At 43.9% G+C, this 16,801-nt stretch overlaps 2 non-coding genes across 2 annotated transcripts; both read right to left on the minus strand.

Moving 5' to 3' along the window:
• Nucleotides 1-4,959: 4,959 nt before the first annotated feature.
• On the minus strand, nt 4,960-5,041 carry TRNAS-AGA (transfer RNA serine (anticodon AGA)). The gene has a single exon. It is a non-coding gene; the product is annotated as a tRNA-Ser (tRNA).
• A 507-nt stretch (nt 5,042-5,548) lies between these two features.
• On the minus strand, nt 5,549-5,630 carry TRNAS-AGA (transfer RNA serine (anticodon AGA)). Its single transcript has one exon. It is a non-coding gene; the product is annotated as a tRNA-Ser (tRNA).
• Between the last annotated feature and the right edge of the window lie 11,171 nt (nt 5,631-16,801).

Raw genomic sequence — 16,801 nt, forward strand, 5'->3', positions numbered from 1 at the left:
AAGCGTCAGAGAAGGTGAATGCTAAGTTTGATTGAAATGTAGAAATAATCAGGCAAGAGAAATGACAGTAGACGAAAAGATTATTTTCCGCACGTTATTATTATTAAGATTATTTCCCTCTGGCCAGTTTCTGCGGGAATTCTCGTGCAAGAGCCAGCGCTAGCAATGTTAGCCTGCGCTGCGCACCGGCAAAACGCGAAGAACGTGGAACTTGCTTTTGCTCGCAGGTGCGGCGTGCAGTGCGAGCTTAGGAGCATGCAGCTGGTTCAAAAGATGACGGTAGCGTGAACTGGTCAGCGATCGAGGTAGGTGAAAGGCGTTTGGACTATTGGAAAAAGCGGGACTGTTGCAGGCACATAGGTAACATTACGGTGATGCAGCAGATTGGCAGAGCGCTAGATGACGATAGGGTAGGACGTAGGCAACATTAAAAAGCTAGGTGACTATTTGTCGCCACCATGATTTAAAAGGGAAGCCATTAGAAATATTCACGTATAATTAGAATTTTCGCCGGGAGTCATTCAGGGAGCCTTTAAAATTATTTTTTTATGTACTTTGGGATCCCAGTATGCAGTAACGTTATCTTTCTCAAACGTATGTTATACGCCTTGCACTGGGCTGCTTACCCCTTCTACAGAACTCAACAACTAAGAAGTCTTGCAGCCTTTACAACTTTCGAAATATGTCACTGGGACGTTATGTGGAGTCGATTGCGAGATTATTTGTTGTCATTTCTCACGCTTTTTCATCCACTGTAAGACCGCCAGATTAGAGGGGGAAATACTGACTAGTTATTGGAAAAAAACCTATTAGTTTCAACTGTTTAGCACTGAATGTTTTTATTAACGTCATTTTGTACACTTTTGGAGCATAGAGTTTCGACGGAAATGAATTTCACCAAGACACAGTTTCGACACTGGTTTACAAGAAGGGACACTCAGTCACTCAGTTACAATACTTGACTGTACTATCTCTTTATGACAATATTTAGATAGATATGACCTGAAATTAAGGCAAAGCATCTGAGATTTTACTTCACGGGGGGCGAATTAACACTTCAGCATGCGAGAACTCTGCCAAGATCTAAATACTGAATCAGCCGGCAAACAGTTTCCTGAAGTACGTGGCCAAGGATAGGCCTGTCTTTCAGTAACGACGTCTGGGGTAAGCCTCAGGTAGCGTCCTGGCTCCACTCGTGTTCACATTGTATATAAACGGTACTGTAAGCGGTGTCATCATCATCATCATCATCAGCCTGGTTACGCCCACTGCAGGGCAAAGGCCTCTCCCATATTTCTCCAACAACCCCGGTCATGTGCTAATTGTGGCCACGCCGTCCCTGCAAACTTCTTAATCTCATCCGCCCACCTAACTTTCTGCCGCCCCCTGCTACGCTTCCCTTCCCTTGGGATCCAGTCCGTAACCCTTAATGACCATCGGTTATCTTCCCTCCTCATTACATCTCCTGCCCATGCCCATTTCTTTTTCTTGATTTCAACTAAGATGTCATTAACTCGCGTTTGTTCCCTGACCCAATATGCTCTTTTCTTATCCCTTAACGTTACACCTATCATTCTTCTTTCCATAGTACGTTGCGTCGTCCTCAATTTGAGTAGAACTCTTTTCGTAAGCCTCCAGGTTTCTGCCCCGTAGGTGAGTACTGGTAAGACACAGCTATTATATACTTTTCTCTTGAGGGATAATGGCAACCTGCTGTTCATGATCTGAGAATGCCTGCCAAACGCACCCCAGCCCATTCTTATTCTCCTAATTATTTCCGTCTCATGATCCGGATCCGCCGTCACTACCTGCCCCAAGTAGGTGTATTCCCTTACGACTTCCAGTGCCTCGCTGCCTATTGTAAATTGCTGTTCTCTTCCGAGACTGTTAAACATTACTTTAGTTTTCTGCAGATTAATTTTTAGACCCACTCTTCTGCTTTGCCTCTCCAGGTCAGTGAGCATGCATTGCAATTGGTCCCCTGAGTTACTAAGCAAGGCAATATCATCAGCGAATAGCAAGTTACTAAGGTTCTCTCCATTAACTTTTATCCCCAATTCTTCCCAATCCAGGTCTCTGAATACCTCCTGTAAACATGCTGTGAATAGCATTGGAGAGATCGTATCTCCCTGCCTGACGCCTTTCTTCATTAGGATTTAGTTGCTTTCTTTATGGAGGGCTACGGTGGCTGTGGAGCCGCTATAGATGTCTTTCAGTATTTTTACATACGGCTCCTCTACACCCTGATTCCGTAATGCCTCCATGACTGCTGAGGTTTCGACAGAATCAAATGCTTTCTCGAAATCAATGAAAGCTATATATAAGGGTTGGTTATATTGCGCACATTTTTCTATCACCTGATTGATAGTGAGAATATGATCTATTGTTGAGTAGCCTTTACGGAATCCTGCCTGGTCCTTTGCTTGACAGAAGACTAAGGTGTTCCTGATTCTATTTGCGATTACCTTAGTAAATAGTTTGTAGGCAACGGACAGTAAGCTGATCGGTCTATAATTTTTCAAGTCTCTGGCGTCTCCTTTCTTATGAATTAGGATTATGTTAGCGTTTTTCCAAGATTCCGGTACGCTCAACGTCATGAGGCATTGAGTATACAGGGTGGCCAGTTTCTCTAGAACAATCTGTCCACCATCCTTCAACAAATCTGCTGTTACCTGATCCTCCCCAGCTGCCTCCCCCTTTGCATATCTCCCAAGGCGCTCTTTACTTCTTCCGGCGTTACCTTTGGCAATTTGAATTCCTCTAGACTATTTTCCCTTCCATTATCGTCGTGGGTGCCACTGGTACTGTATAAATCTCTATCTCGTAAGCGGTGTAGTCTGGCATTAACATACAGCTAGCACATGTGCGCAAAACGAACGCAAGGAAGATAACAAGAGCCTGCAAATCAATTGGTACCGAGCAGAGATAATTCAGTCGCTACTCCACCAGCTCAACTCTACTAACGACAAGCCGCATTCCTGAAATAAAGCGGAGAGGCAGCATTCCAACAAGCAAAGGATGACCGTTTATTTCCCAGTGCACTGATATAGACAAGGGATCACGTGATCCGTACAAAAGGAATGCACGCACTTGCTGCGCAGTGATATGCGACGTCACGCTATAACAATTCCGATGGGAGCGAAGTGCAAAAACACGCGTCTACCATGCACAGGGTGCATGTTAGAGAACCTCAAGTGGTCTAATTAACCCGTAGCTCCCTACTAAGGTGTGATTCATCATGAGATAGTGGTTTTGGCACTGTAAAACCAAAGAATTTTATTTAATTTATGGTAGCTATTGCATTATCACAGGGCACGACATGGACAATTAAGCTCCACTTGTGCGTCTCCTTCACTGTCCTCTCAAATGGGAAAATGGCGAACACCTATTCCAGCGTTACTGGCATTATTGGTAAGCATGACTCGCCGGCCTCCGCAAAGAGTGTAAGCGCCGTTTAATTTTGCATGCGCAGTCTACGTCCCTGGTATTAAAATGTGTCATGGCTTTCAGTGCCCGCTCTGTACCAGAGGATACTTTCCCGTCTATTTTATGAGTACTCTGACCATATACAAATATACTGACGCCGCAAGTCACGACAACGACGGAAGCGCACCTGTCCTGTTCTTCTGTCCAGAAACAGCAGCACGTCTACAATACTCAGACTCTGTCAGAACTGCTTAGTAGCCATCGATGTGGCTGTTCGGTGTATTTAGAAATCCATTGGGATATACCCGCACAGGTTCGAATCCTGTCGGCTGCGTAATTTTTTTTTTGATAGCCTGCGAGTCGTCTGTTGAATTTTTTTTTTGGTAAGCCAGTGTGACACATTTATTAAACTATTCCATCTCAAGTAAGCATAATCACCATGATCTTCGCCTAAGCACATTACTGAGGCATGTACAGAAGAACAGAAAATGAATGTCCCCATCAAACTGAAACTTATTGAAATTATGGAGCTTTGTATGCCAAAACTACAATTTGATTATGAGGCATGCCGTTGCGGGGAACTACGAAATAATCTGGACCACCAGAAAAGGTTCTTTACCATGCACCTAAATATAAGTACATGGGTGTTTTCGCATTTCGCCTCCATCGAAATGCGGCCACCGTGGCCGGAATTCGATCCCGCGACCTCATGCTTAGCAGCCCAGCACCATAGCCACTAAGCAACCACGGTGGGTTCAACAAACTTGGTACTTAGTTTTCATTTCTTATTCTACAAAAAACCATGCGTTAGTTACACCGAGCAGTGATGCCTCAATGCGCGCATCTGGTATTTTCCGTTGATAACGTCTTTATGATTAACTGCCTTTTAGCAGGTAGCTTTCAAGGTCACCGGGTCTTTTAACGCAGGAAGTGCTCACATTACTAATAGCTTTGTGCACTGCTAGTTTTGTGGTTCTAGACGCGAATACGGTAGTTTTAATCACTATATGTATATAATGAACCGCGTATAACACTTCTCATAATAAATATTATGAAATAAAATGAGACTGAGCAGAGGCAGTTGTAACCGAGTACCAGATGGTTACATCACACGAGAGGAAAGCGAGCAATTGGTACAATACATCGAAAACTGACATCATACAAACCAACAATTCAATTCACTAAAAGGAAGACAAAAATGGAACCCAATCCGGTTTATAGTCTCATCTTGTTCATAAATGTCATTCAGGTGCTTCTCTATTCTTATCTACTTCTCTATTTGTTAGCTTCATACGAATGTGACTAACAAACAGTGGGGCCCTCGGTTCCACTTTTTCTCGCTCATTTGTGTGCATAATCACCTGACCAAAGTATGCTTTTGAGAAAGCTATTCTCGTTGCATTTTGGTCTTGCATAAGAGCCTATGAGTAAAACATTTCAAACGGTGCATCATCCCAAGGATAAACCAGGTGATGGGTACTGCGAGAATATAAAGCAAAGTGTATATAGCTATTGTATTGAACATACTCTGGGCGCAGTCGACATGATTCGAAACTGTGCGGGGAGACCCCAATGGATTTCTAATCCATCGCCTTAACCTCTAGGCTACGACTGCCGCCGGTAACAGAGTGCTCTGAATGGTCATTACGAAATATAAATGCAGCTGCAAGTTGCTCTTCTTTTCCATAGTTGCGTTGTGGTCAGTCATGTGACCACCCTCTAATTTTACACGAGGACAAGTAGAAGGTATGATAAGTAAATGTTCTACAGTTGCTTCCTCTAAAAATGCACACGCTCCCACGCTGGCTTGCAAAAAAAAATATGTGCATGCAGTAGACATGCTTTGAACCTGTGCGGGGAGACCTCAATAGGTTTCTAGTCTATCGCCTTAACAGCTGGTTTACGACTGCTACAGGTTGCATCATGCTTTGAATGGCCATTACTCGTAAATTATTCAGTTATAAGTTGCTCTTCGGTATTTTAGGTGTGTTGCGGTCGGGCATTTTACCGCGCTTAAATCTTATGCGAGGACACGTAGAAAGTGTGATAACTATAAATGTTCTGCAGTTTCCTCTACAAAAATGCACATAAAGCTACACAGGCTTGCAAAAAAAATTGTACACGCAGTCGACAGGATTCGAACCTGTGCTGGGAGACCCTAATAGATTTCTAGTCCATCGCCTTAACCGCTCGGCCACGACTGCTTTTTTTGTTGTTGTTTCCAAAATTGATGTGAGAAAAAAAATCACAGGCAATAAAACACTTCAGCTACACTTTAGCTGAGGCAAGTTAAGTTAAAATTCGTTCAGTTTCACTATATTGTCGCGTATACTCTGCTGAAGTATACACGCTGAATGGGGATCCAGGCGTTTGTCCTTCACGAAACGTAACCGTTGACGCGCGATGCCGAGACGAACCTCGTTCTCTTCTTCTTTAGTCCCCTTGCTGTGCCACAGCATGTAGCACTACCCCCTCTTCAAAAAAATAATAATAATAATAAAAGAATGAAAACATACATGCAGTGGGCACGGTGGAGCGGCAGCCATACAGTCGCTCAATATCCCGATCTTGCTTTTTGTGCAGTTTATCGCTCGGTCTGGCTCGTGGCTACCACGTTCGGGTCCAGCGATCACCGGCTATCCATCACCAGCGTTGCTGACGGTCCCGATCTTCAATAATGCGTCCTCATGTCATCAGTTCTACTTAACCGGGCACATCCCTTCCATGGTCAGCGGGTGGACAACACTGCTGGCGACTGCCGCGACGCAGGAGGATATAAGAGCACTGGAAATCCTACGCCCCTTCAGTGGGCACGGTGGAGCGGCAGCCATGCAGTCGCTCAAAATCCCGATCTTGCTTTTCGTGCAGGTTAGTAAACCCCCCTCTCTCTATTGTAAGCGCACTAGCAACGCCTGCCTGCTGCTCCTACCGTGCCCAAGTGTGCTCTTTCAGTGCTTGTGCGAATGCCTATTTGTTACGAAGCTCTTAATGTGTTGCGGTTACGTTGAACTCAACCCTGGTCCTACTAACAAAGAAATACTTGATGCTATCACTAAACTTTCTGAAAACGTTGACCACCGCCACGTTGAGCTCAAAGCAGCTCTCGACGACTTAAAGACAAAGCAGGAGGTCTTAGTACAGGCCGTCGCTAGCCTATCAGTAAGATTATGCGCGGTTGAATCCTTTGTCGAATCATTCGACGGTTCTGCAGCTCTTAATGATGCACCACGTCTAATCACCGAAGCTGTCAGAATGGAAGGCCAGGCACTCAATTCTCGACTGGACGATCTTAAAGACAGGTCGAGACGAGATAACCTATTGTTCTTTGGAATACCGGACTGGCCGACTGAGACATGGGCTCAGTCAGAAGGCCTTGTTCAAGACGTTTTGTCTCGTCACCTTAAAATACAAATTTCTGGCTCGGAAGTTTCCCGAGCACGCAGATTAGGATCCTACAGAGATAAAAAGACTCGGCCAATTATCATCAAGTTTTCGTCATCTAAAGTCAGGGATGCAGTCTGGGCGCAGAAATCTAAGCTCAAGGGGACTGGTGTATCAGCTAGCGAAGATTATTGCAGAGCTACGCGAAACTCAAGAAGGAAACTAACAGAATTTGCAAAGGTAGCCGGGAAGACGTACTCTCTCTTCGCATGAATAAACTGATCATGGACAAAAAAACGTACGTGAACTGCTCAGTAAGTGACAGCGTACGCGAAATTGCTTCAGCACGATCAGTGGATACGCAAGATAGCGCTGGTACTTTAACTGCACGTGCTGGAACTTCCAGTGCATTATAGCTATGCCCGCCCAGATCCTGCGCGAAAGACGCCTCTATTTTTCTTTCCAATATACGGAGTATTCTGAATAAACGCGTGGAATTGTCTTCCGCTATTGATTCCTGCTCTGCTGATATTGTTGGTCTAACGGAGACTTGGCTTTCTGCAAAAGTTAAAGATGAAGAAATTTTGGACTGTGAAAAGTGCTACAAATTTTACCGATATGATCGTGATTACCGGTCTGGTGGTGGTGTTCTGCTGGCGGTTACCGATAGTCTTGCTTCCCATGTTATTCTAATCGTATCCTCACTTGAGCTTGGGTGTGCGCGCGTGCTCATTGATTCTCGCGAAATAATTTTTTGTGTCTGTTATCGGCCACCAACTGCATCATTATCGTTCTGTAATGAACTGCACGATGTTGTCAATCAGCTGTTCGTCAGATACCCAAAATCGCCCCACTTCTTACTTGGCGACTTCAATTTTCCTGACATCAGATGGGAACGAGGCTTGGTTTCCTTAAAACACAACTCAGCTGAAAGCAAAGAATTTTTAACTTTTTGTCACGACTTCAACTTAACTCAGCTCGTTCACTTTCCAACTCGCATAACTTCCACTTCCGCTAATATTCTAGAGTTAATACTTGCCACTACACCCGACCTAGCTACCGGCTTAACTCATTCACCAGGAATTAGCGATCACTCGATAATTCACTTCACTCTACGGGCAAAGATTTCTAAGAAGAAGAAAACTAGGGTCATCCAAGACTACGGCAAAGCAGACGTGACTGGAATCAATGGGGAATTTCAGGTCTTTGCTGATCGGTTTTTCGCCGGTTTTGAGCAGCGATCGGTTGAGGACAACTGGTTGCTTTATAAAAACAAACTCTTGTCTCTTATTGATCGTTTTGTACCTAAAAGGAAAGTTTCATCATGTACTCGCTCACCATGGTTCAATAACATGTTAAAGCACATGCGAAACAAAAAAAAGCGGATATTTCGACGCGCAAAATCCACAGCCAGAATAGACCACTGGTCTTACTATCAAAAATTTAACAGAGAATTCTGTACTGCGCTGTCAAAAGCCAAGAAGGAATTCTTTGATAAAACTCTTCCTTTGCTACTTCTTTCTAATCCCCGTAAATTTAGGAGCATTATTAACGGTACTAAAAGGACACACATTCAGTCAATCCAATCTGATGTCCCAATAATTCAAAGCGAGTGCTGCAATGTTCTGAACAATGTGTTTGTTACTCATTTTCATAAGAGCACTCCCAGAGTATTACCGCATATACCAAAAACCAACTTCTTCCCAATGGATTATGTCGCTATAGATGCAGTTGGTGTCGAAAGGCTGATTGTCAACTTAAAAGTGTCTTCGTCGGCCGGTCCAGATTGTATTTCATCAAAAATGCTGAAGTGTACGCAAGTTTATTCTGCACTGATATTGCCAAAGCTTTTTCAACAGTCATAACAGATGTCTACACTACCCTCTGATTGGAAGATAGGGAAGGTGGTCCCAGTGCATAAATCTGGTGATGTACATTCCCCCAATAATTACCGCCCCATATCTTTAACATCCATTCCAGTAAAAATCCTAGAGCATATAATATACTCGCACCTCATTGAATTCTTTGAGTCCAATTCCTTTTTCAGCATTTATCAGCATGGATTCCGTAAAGCAGTTTCGTGTGAAACGCAATTGTTATGTTTTACTAACGACTTGTTTATTAACGCGGATCATGACTTTAATACTGATTGCATATATATAGATTTTGCTAAAGCATTTGACTCCGTTTCACACGATCTACTTATCTTCAAGCTTAATCAACTTAACATAGACCCCAATGTACTTGCATGGATTAAGGAATTTTTCTCTAACCGTAGTCAGTATGTGACGGCTAACGACTTCACGTAATTCTGCCGTAACATCTGGTGTCCCTCAAGAGAGCGCAGAGAGACAAAGTCCCAATAACCACTTTAAATAAGAAAACGATAACCTAAAGGTTATCACTCCTTCATATTAACCTTCTTTAGATCTGACGTAGTAGTTCTGCGGAAACTCGCAAGGAGGAGAGAAGTAATGAATGAAGGGAAAATGAAACATCCACCCGTTCGTAGCAATTGCTACAAAGGAAACCCATACGGGTTCCTCGAAAGAAAAGCCTGATGGTTTTTCTTCAACCATGAGGCTTTTCTTTCGAGGAACCCGTATGGGTTTCCTTTGCAGCAATTGCTACGAATGGGTGGATGTCTCATTTTCCCTTCTTTAGATCTGTGTCATCTAACATCTTTCTTATTCTCACTCACTCTTAATGCCGGTTTTTACCTTTCAATTTCTTAATGGCTTTAATTATCCATTGGAATTATAGAGGTCTCTTAGATAACTTAGGTGACATCAAAGACCTGTTACTTAACTTCTCTCCTGTGGCCTTGTGCTTACAGGAAACAAACTTAGGCGAAAAGCACAAAAAGATTTTAGAAGGCTTCACTGTTGTATGGCGCGAACGTACTCAGGTGAAACGGCTCAGGATGGTGTAGCCATTGCTCCGCAGAACGGTATTGCAGCTTGAGAAGTTGCCATTATTAGTCACATAGAAGCAGTTGCTGTCACTGTTTTAGCACACAAAACCATCACCATTTGCTCGATATACATTCCACCACATTCACATTTTACTGTAAGAGATCTGAAGTTAATTGTAAAGGAGCTACCTGAGCCTTTCTTAATAGCGGGAGATATTAACGCACAAAACACGTTATGGGGTAGTAGAACAAGTGACACCAGGGGACAAACACTTGAAGATTTCATACTGACAAATGGCATATGCCTTATAAACACTGGTGCTGCAACATACTGCTCCCCAAGCACAGGAGCAATCAGCTGCCTAGATCTGGCGCTGTGCTCTCCATCTCTCCTTATCGATGTTAAATGGGGTGTTATCAACAATCCATATGGTAGTGACCATATGCCTGGTATAATTACAAGACTATCTCTTTTCCAGACAATGCCGTTGAGATCACCTCGTTGGAAACTTCATCTAGCAGACTGGCCTCTCTTCAGCGATAAGGCCAGTCTGGATGATATATCTGCTGATCTAAGAATAGATTAAATCAACGAAAGTATTACTGCCTCTATACTTGCTGCAGCAGAACAGACGATCCCTCAATCCTTCGTCTTTTTAGGAAAAAAAATTAAAACCCTGGTGGACAAATGAATGCAGAAACACTAAGAAATTACAAAACAATGCAGAAGGTGTCTTTCGGCGATACCAAACACAAGATAATCTACTGTCTTAAAAAAAAAGCCAAAGCCAGGTTCACAGACAGACAAGCCGAAAGAGAGTCATGGAAAACTATGTATCGTCAATAAATAGCTCGATAACATCCAAAAGAATGTGGGATCAGCTTCGTAAGTTTAGAGGTGATTACTGTTCTTACACTATCCCCATACGCTCACCTCCAGGCACACAAACAAATATAGGAGAACAAGCAGACATATTAGGGCAGCATTTTCATGACATATCAAGCTCAGTAAACTATTCCGCTACATTCCTAAAATATAAGCAATCAGCAGAAAAAAATAAAGGTTCCGACCACAGGAAGCTCAGAGAGGTCGTATAATGCCCCCCTAACGCTCCCCGAAATCAATAGATTACTCACTACTAGCGAAAAAAAAAGCAGCACCTGGTCCGCACAGAGTACATTACGCAATGCTCGCTCGCCTACCTTCTAAACCTCGTTTCGCTTTCTTTAATATAATCTGGGAAACCGGAAAATGCCCAGTGAGTGAAAGAAAGCCATCATAATGCCTTTCTTGAAAGCTGGAAAACCTCCCACAACAGCAACCAGCTACAGACCTATAGCACTCACAAGTTGTATAGCAAAGTCTTATGAAGCCATCATAAACATAAGATTGACATATGTTCTTGATACCGAGAACCTTTCTGCACAAGCAGTACTGTCTCACTGTTTCCTTTGATCTAGATAAGGCGTATGACACAACATGGAGGTTTGGAATTCTAAGGGACTTAGCAGAATTAGGAATATGGGTAGGATTCTCAAATTTCTAGCCGATTTCATGTCGTACCGAACATTCCAAGTACGTTTAGGAACGGCACTGTCACGTGTATTCATTAAGGAAAATTGTGTGCCACAAGGATGCGTATTAAGCACGACACTGTTTGTGGTGAAAATGAACTCGGTCCGTAATGTATTCCATCCTCTGTAATGCACTCATTATATAAAAAAAACTAATTATACAAATTGCATGTCGGGCATCGAACCTGGCACCCTGCGAACGGCAAATTCAAATTACGCTAAATAAACTAACGCAGTGGGCATCTGAAAACGGTTTTCGCTTCTCAAGTGAAAAAACGATTACCGTTGTCTTTACACAAAAAAGAGGCCAACAACCAGATCCCGTTCTTAAGCTACAGAAAGCCGCACACCGGTAAAACAAGAACACAAGTTTCTAGGTGTTCTGTTTGATAAAAAGTTGAACTTTCTCGCGCACATATAGAGCCTTAAAATTAAAGCGAACAATACACTTAACATCCTCAAAGTCCTGTCCCGGAAGCTCTGGGGCTGTGACCGTAAATGTCTGCTCCACATCTACCGCACGTTAGTACGTAGCATATTAGACTATAGTAGCATCTTGTATGGTTTAGCCAGGCATCTTTACGTCCGTCGACTTGATCCAGTTCATAGCCTAGGACTACGACTGGCAAGGAGTGCTTACAGAACATTACGTGTCCAGAATTTATTCGTCGACTGTAATGAGTCTCCTTTACAGCATCGCAGAGCGCTACTCACTTTTTCCTACATACTCAAAATCCAGTCCTCACCACAACACATATGCCACAACATCGTCACACAATGCAATTGACGATTACACTGCACAAATAAACCGAACATGATTAGACCTCTTCTTCTGCTATATGAGGAATACTGTCGTGATTACGACATTCCTGATGAGCTCCTGCAGGTTGCTAAACGCCCACAATGACTACCTCCGTGGGGGGAATTCATGCACTTATGTGACTGGACATTGGTACCTCTAAATAAAGATGACACCCCGCATGAACACATCATACAAGAATTCCGCGCTCTTCAAAAGAAATATAAAAATTACATAGAATATTACATTGATGGCTCTAAAACAAAAGAATACGTGGGCGTGGGGGCCGTGACAAAAGACTGGGAAAGTAGTATTCGTTTGCCACAGCAAGCCTCTGTCTACGTAGCTGAAGTCTATGCAATATGGACTGCGGTTAGAAAGATCATCGCTGAAAAACACGAAAACACAATCATATACACTGATTCATTAAGCACGCTGAAGGCTCTTCACATGAAATCCGAATGTGAACCCCTGATATGGGATATTTTAAACATGGTAACATTAAACAAACACGGCAAGTCAATTAGGTTTTGCTGAGTACCAAGCCATGTTGGTATACGGGGTAATGAAGCAGTGGATACGTGTGCATCAATGGCAGCGCACAAATACAAAACAAACACAACGCTTCCATATAAGGTTAGTATCACTGCGATTAGGAAGGCCTTGATGTCCAAATGACAACAAGAATGGGACCGTTGTACAAGCGACAAGCTACATCTTACTAAGCCTGTAACTGGTGAGTGGAAATCGTGCACTCACCAGCAACGGTTCTATGAGGTGATCTTGTGTCGACTTCGGATTGGACACGCACATCTAACACACAACTTTCTCCTCCGAAAAGAAAACCCGCCGACTTGCGAAAAAAGCAATGAACCTCTTTCAGTCATACACATCCTTATAACATGTCCACACTTCGAGACACAGTGACGGAAGCTTTTACACAACCTATACAATTTACATATACCTTTACACCCTGTCCTATTACTTGGAGATGGCCCGCTAGTGCCATTTACTAATCTGTTCCACTATTTAGAGACAACTGGTTATTTAAACGAATTATGTGCCTGCTCTAACGTTGCTTTTCCTTTTGTCTTGTGACAGGCGCAGCATGGCCTTAGTTGCCTTTGTGCCAGCACGTGAGCTTCAGTGATCGCTCTCGAGGCATGTTTGCCATAGCTTCAAAGAAAGAAATCAACGCCCAAGCACTGCTTACAGATGGTTAACCAGCGAAACTGAAACAGGTGGCACCGGTGTTCATCACTGAGTTATGATGATGATGATGGCGAGGGGGACTGCGGGAATAGCGCTGGCGGCAGCGGGCCACTGTGCGTTTGCGGTTGTCAGTTGCCTCCGGTGGCTGATACCGAAAGCGCTGCAGCTTTCTTGTCGTCTCTGAATTCAGGTAACTGTCTTCTTTAATGGATGGTAATTCAGATCATAAAAAATATACCATGGAGATGATTTATCGAGAGGACCCTTCGGCACCGTCTGCTCTAACGGTGTTGCAACCAAAGTTGTCTGCTTCAATGCAGTTGCAAAGTCGTGCAGTTGCCCAAGTTTTTTCTGCGAGATCTGCCTAACTATACATAGCTTTAGGTGCTTGAGGCACATTATGAAAGGTACTAGACTATATCTGATACGCTCCACCTTGTTTTCTTGTAGACGAGTATCATGTTTGTGTCGCGTGCTACCGCCATATATTGTGTCGCATAGAATACTTTGTGATCTCGATCGCCGAGTGATTTCAGCATACTACAATCGATATGACTGCAATAAAGTTATATTCTATGTTCGGCAAGCTCCGCGCAGTCGCAGGGGAAAGCTTCACCTCCTAGTATTTACGTCTGACATTTCTTTCTCTTGCCCTTCTCCAGCGTAGGGTAGCCAACCGGACTCTTGTCTGGTTAACATCCCGGCCTTCCTTATACTCCCCTCCGTTCTCTCTCTCTCGACAAGAAGCAAGTATGAGTAGCATTTCACACTAACAACTGACATGTTTAGACGCATGAGCAGTTTGTAGGCCAGTGCAGTGTGCACGACATAGACGCATTACAATTTTATATCACCTATGTTGCCAGTTACAAGCGATTTATTATTTTAACCCGAAAGCGTTAAGGGCCCCGCGTTGTAGAAAATTGGGTGACAGCGTCGGCGTTGGAGGCCGCCGTATAGGGGCGGACGTCGCTTCATAAAAATAGGTTTTCGAACCACCCTTACCAAGGCCTTCCATGTGGCGCAAGGATGTTCCTGAACTAATTGTATTTATCAAGCTAAAATAGGTAGAAAAATTGTAAAGTACGACTGACACACAACCTATAGACATGATAGTGTCGGATTGTAATTTGAATATACCAGAAAACATTATTCTGTTGCGTGAGAACTCTAACAAACCCCTTTCCCAGGGTTTCTATCATTCAGAGACTGGCCACAGTGTCCGCCATTTGCGCGCGCCGGCGCATGAATATCTTGAAGTCCACGGAGCGGCGCGCCCATTACCTTGAGACACTTGCAGAGAGCGTTTGCCTCCGCCGCATCGCGGCCCACGCAGGAGGGCGTGTTTCTACCAGAAAGCCCGCTTTCGTGCATAGTGTTCACCGCGAGCGTTTCCCGGTAAGCATTAGGGTTACATACGCTGCAGTTGTCGGGAAGCATGAGAAGCAGTCAGAGATCTTTGAATGCTAAAGCGTTTAACTCATAAAGGAGAAGCTGAAGCGTCCTACAAATTTTTCTCACTCGCTGTCAACAGAGAGCAGAGAATAAATACATTTCATATCCATGTACGAGATCACTGAAAAGATTGAGGTGCACGTTAAAGAACCCCAGGTGGTCGAAATTTCCGGAGTCCTGCACCACGGCGGGCCTCATAATCAGAAAGTGGTTTTGGCATGTAAAACCCGATAATTCTTTTAGATCTCTGAAAGGGTCAGCAGTTCTGTTTGGAACGCTGAAAATGTTTCTCGCATGGCTGAATGTGAGCCTCCCACATTTCAAGCAGTTCAAGCACCCACACATTGCGCATAAGCAAAAAAAAAAAATCAATCAATCGAGGCATTGACGCATGCGCAGCTCTGTATCTGTGCATGCTACTCATGTGCTGCTTTCTCTTTTTCGTGGTCACCAGTACTGGAATTCGGCTCATTCATGTGCATAAAATACACAGGATGCGAGAATCGACAAATTCCGTGCATCTTGTTTATTTGCCGTAACGGAACGATCAGTGCGTAAAATGACGAAGTCGACACATGTAGCCGAAAGCTTCCTGCTCACCTTTTTTTCGTATCCATAACACGGTTTTGGGTATGGGCTTTGCGCACGCTAAGTGAACCCAGCAGACCCAAAATAAAGAAGCCGAAAAGTCTTACACGGCGTTGTAATGCTTCCTATCGCAGGCCCGCAGCACGGGAAGGAGAGACGCACACTGTCTCGTAGTTCACGACGACAAAACGAATACGCACCCGAGAAAGCTTACCAGGCACGAATACTCTTTCTATTTAAAGCGATTATCCTATCATATCATTTGGCAGGCGCCGCAGGAACCTTGTGTGCACAGCGAAGGCACTCCCCACAAACACAAAGCAGTTGTGTCTCCATGAACGTCGATCACAGGGCTCTTGCATGAGCAGCTTCCTCTTTCGCTCGTTGTTGGTGCCGCCAACGACGGCATAGTGCCGCCCCAACAAATAACCTGTGTGCATACCGCTAAGCATACGTCTGAAGGAAACACTTCCGCAAAACCACAACAAAAGTTGACAGTCAGTTTATCGTAGGCTAAAGCGCATGAAGGCGAAAGCCTGCACACTAACGAGACATTCGTTAAATTACTTTGTCATTCTCATTTGAATGCGTTGTTACTTCCTATTACTTGTTTTCTCTTTACTTGTTATCTTTTTCGGTGGTCGAGACATCACCACTGGATCTGCTTGGTTAATGGCAAGTTAGAAAGGCTGTGGCAAGTCAATGAAGACAATTAGGACACATACGCAGATTCACTCAATGAATTTTTTAACGCTTTAATCAATGATAGTAGCCACATGCATTCTACATTTTTTTAGCGCAGAGAAAATAAGAGGGGCAAGGAAAGGCAAATTAGACAAACAGATATTGCTACTTTTCAGCAACAGATTTATATACAGTTTTCGCAGGCGTACTTATGCTGCTCAAAACGTCATGAGACACGGAAAATACGAACAAAACCAGGAAAACCGTACGCGGACGCTTTCGTGGCTACAGTGATTATTTAGAAGCAGTTCAGTTCTACGCCAACAGTGATAATCAGTGTCTTTTTTTATTATTGGTAAAGAAATACTGGCGCATGCGCTTGAATTTTGGTGCCACAACGCCGGATGGTCAATTTTTTGACCCATGAGCCATCTAACGCTTTCGCCTTTTAATGTGAACACCCACCACGCGCGCAGCCACTTTCTCCCCTCTTCCGCTGTCCTCCCCAGAAGGCAACACCTGGGGTCGAGAGTAGCGGCGCAGCTAATACTCGCGCTGCGAGGCTATCGAAAATGTGGTGTACATCATGATATGGCCGGTATCGCTTCAAAGTGTCGAAAGGTTCCTTTGACGTCAAATATAATATCAACCTCGCATTTGTTCATTGCGGATGGCCACTCGATGTACAAAACACTCTGCACAATGTAACGCCGCGTGTCACTGGCCGCAGCGTTGCTGTACGATATATATGGTACGATATACATATT

Source organism: Dermacentor albipictus, unplaced genomic scaffold (assembly GCF_038994185.2).
Source record: "Dermacentor albipictus isolate Rhodes 1998 colony unplaced genomic scaffold, USDA_Dalb.pri_finalv2 scaffold_11, whole genome shotgun sequence".
NCBI classification, from domain to species: domain Eukaryota; kingdom Metazoa; phylum Arthropoda; class Arachnida; order Ixodida; family Ixodidae; genus Dermacentor; species Dermacentor albipictus.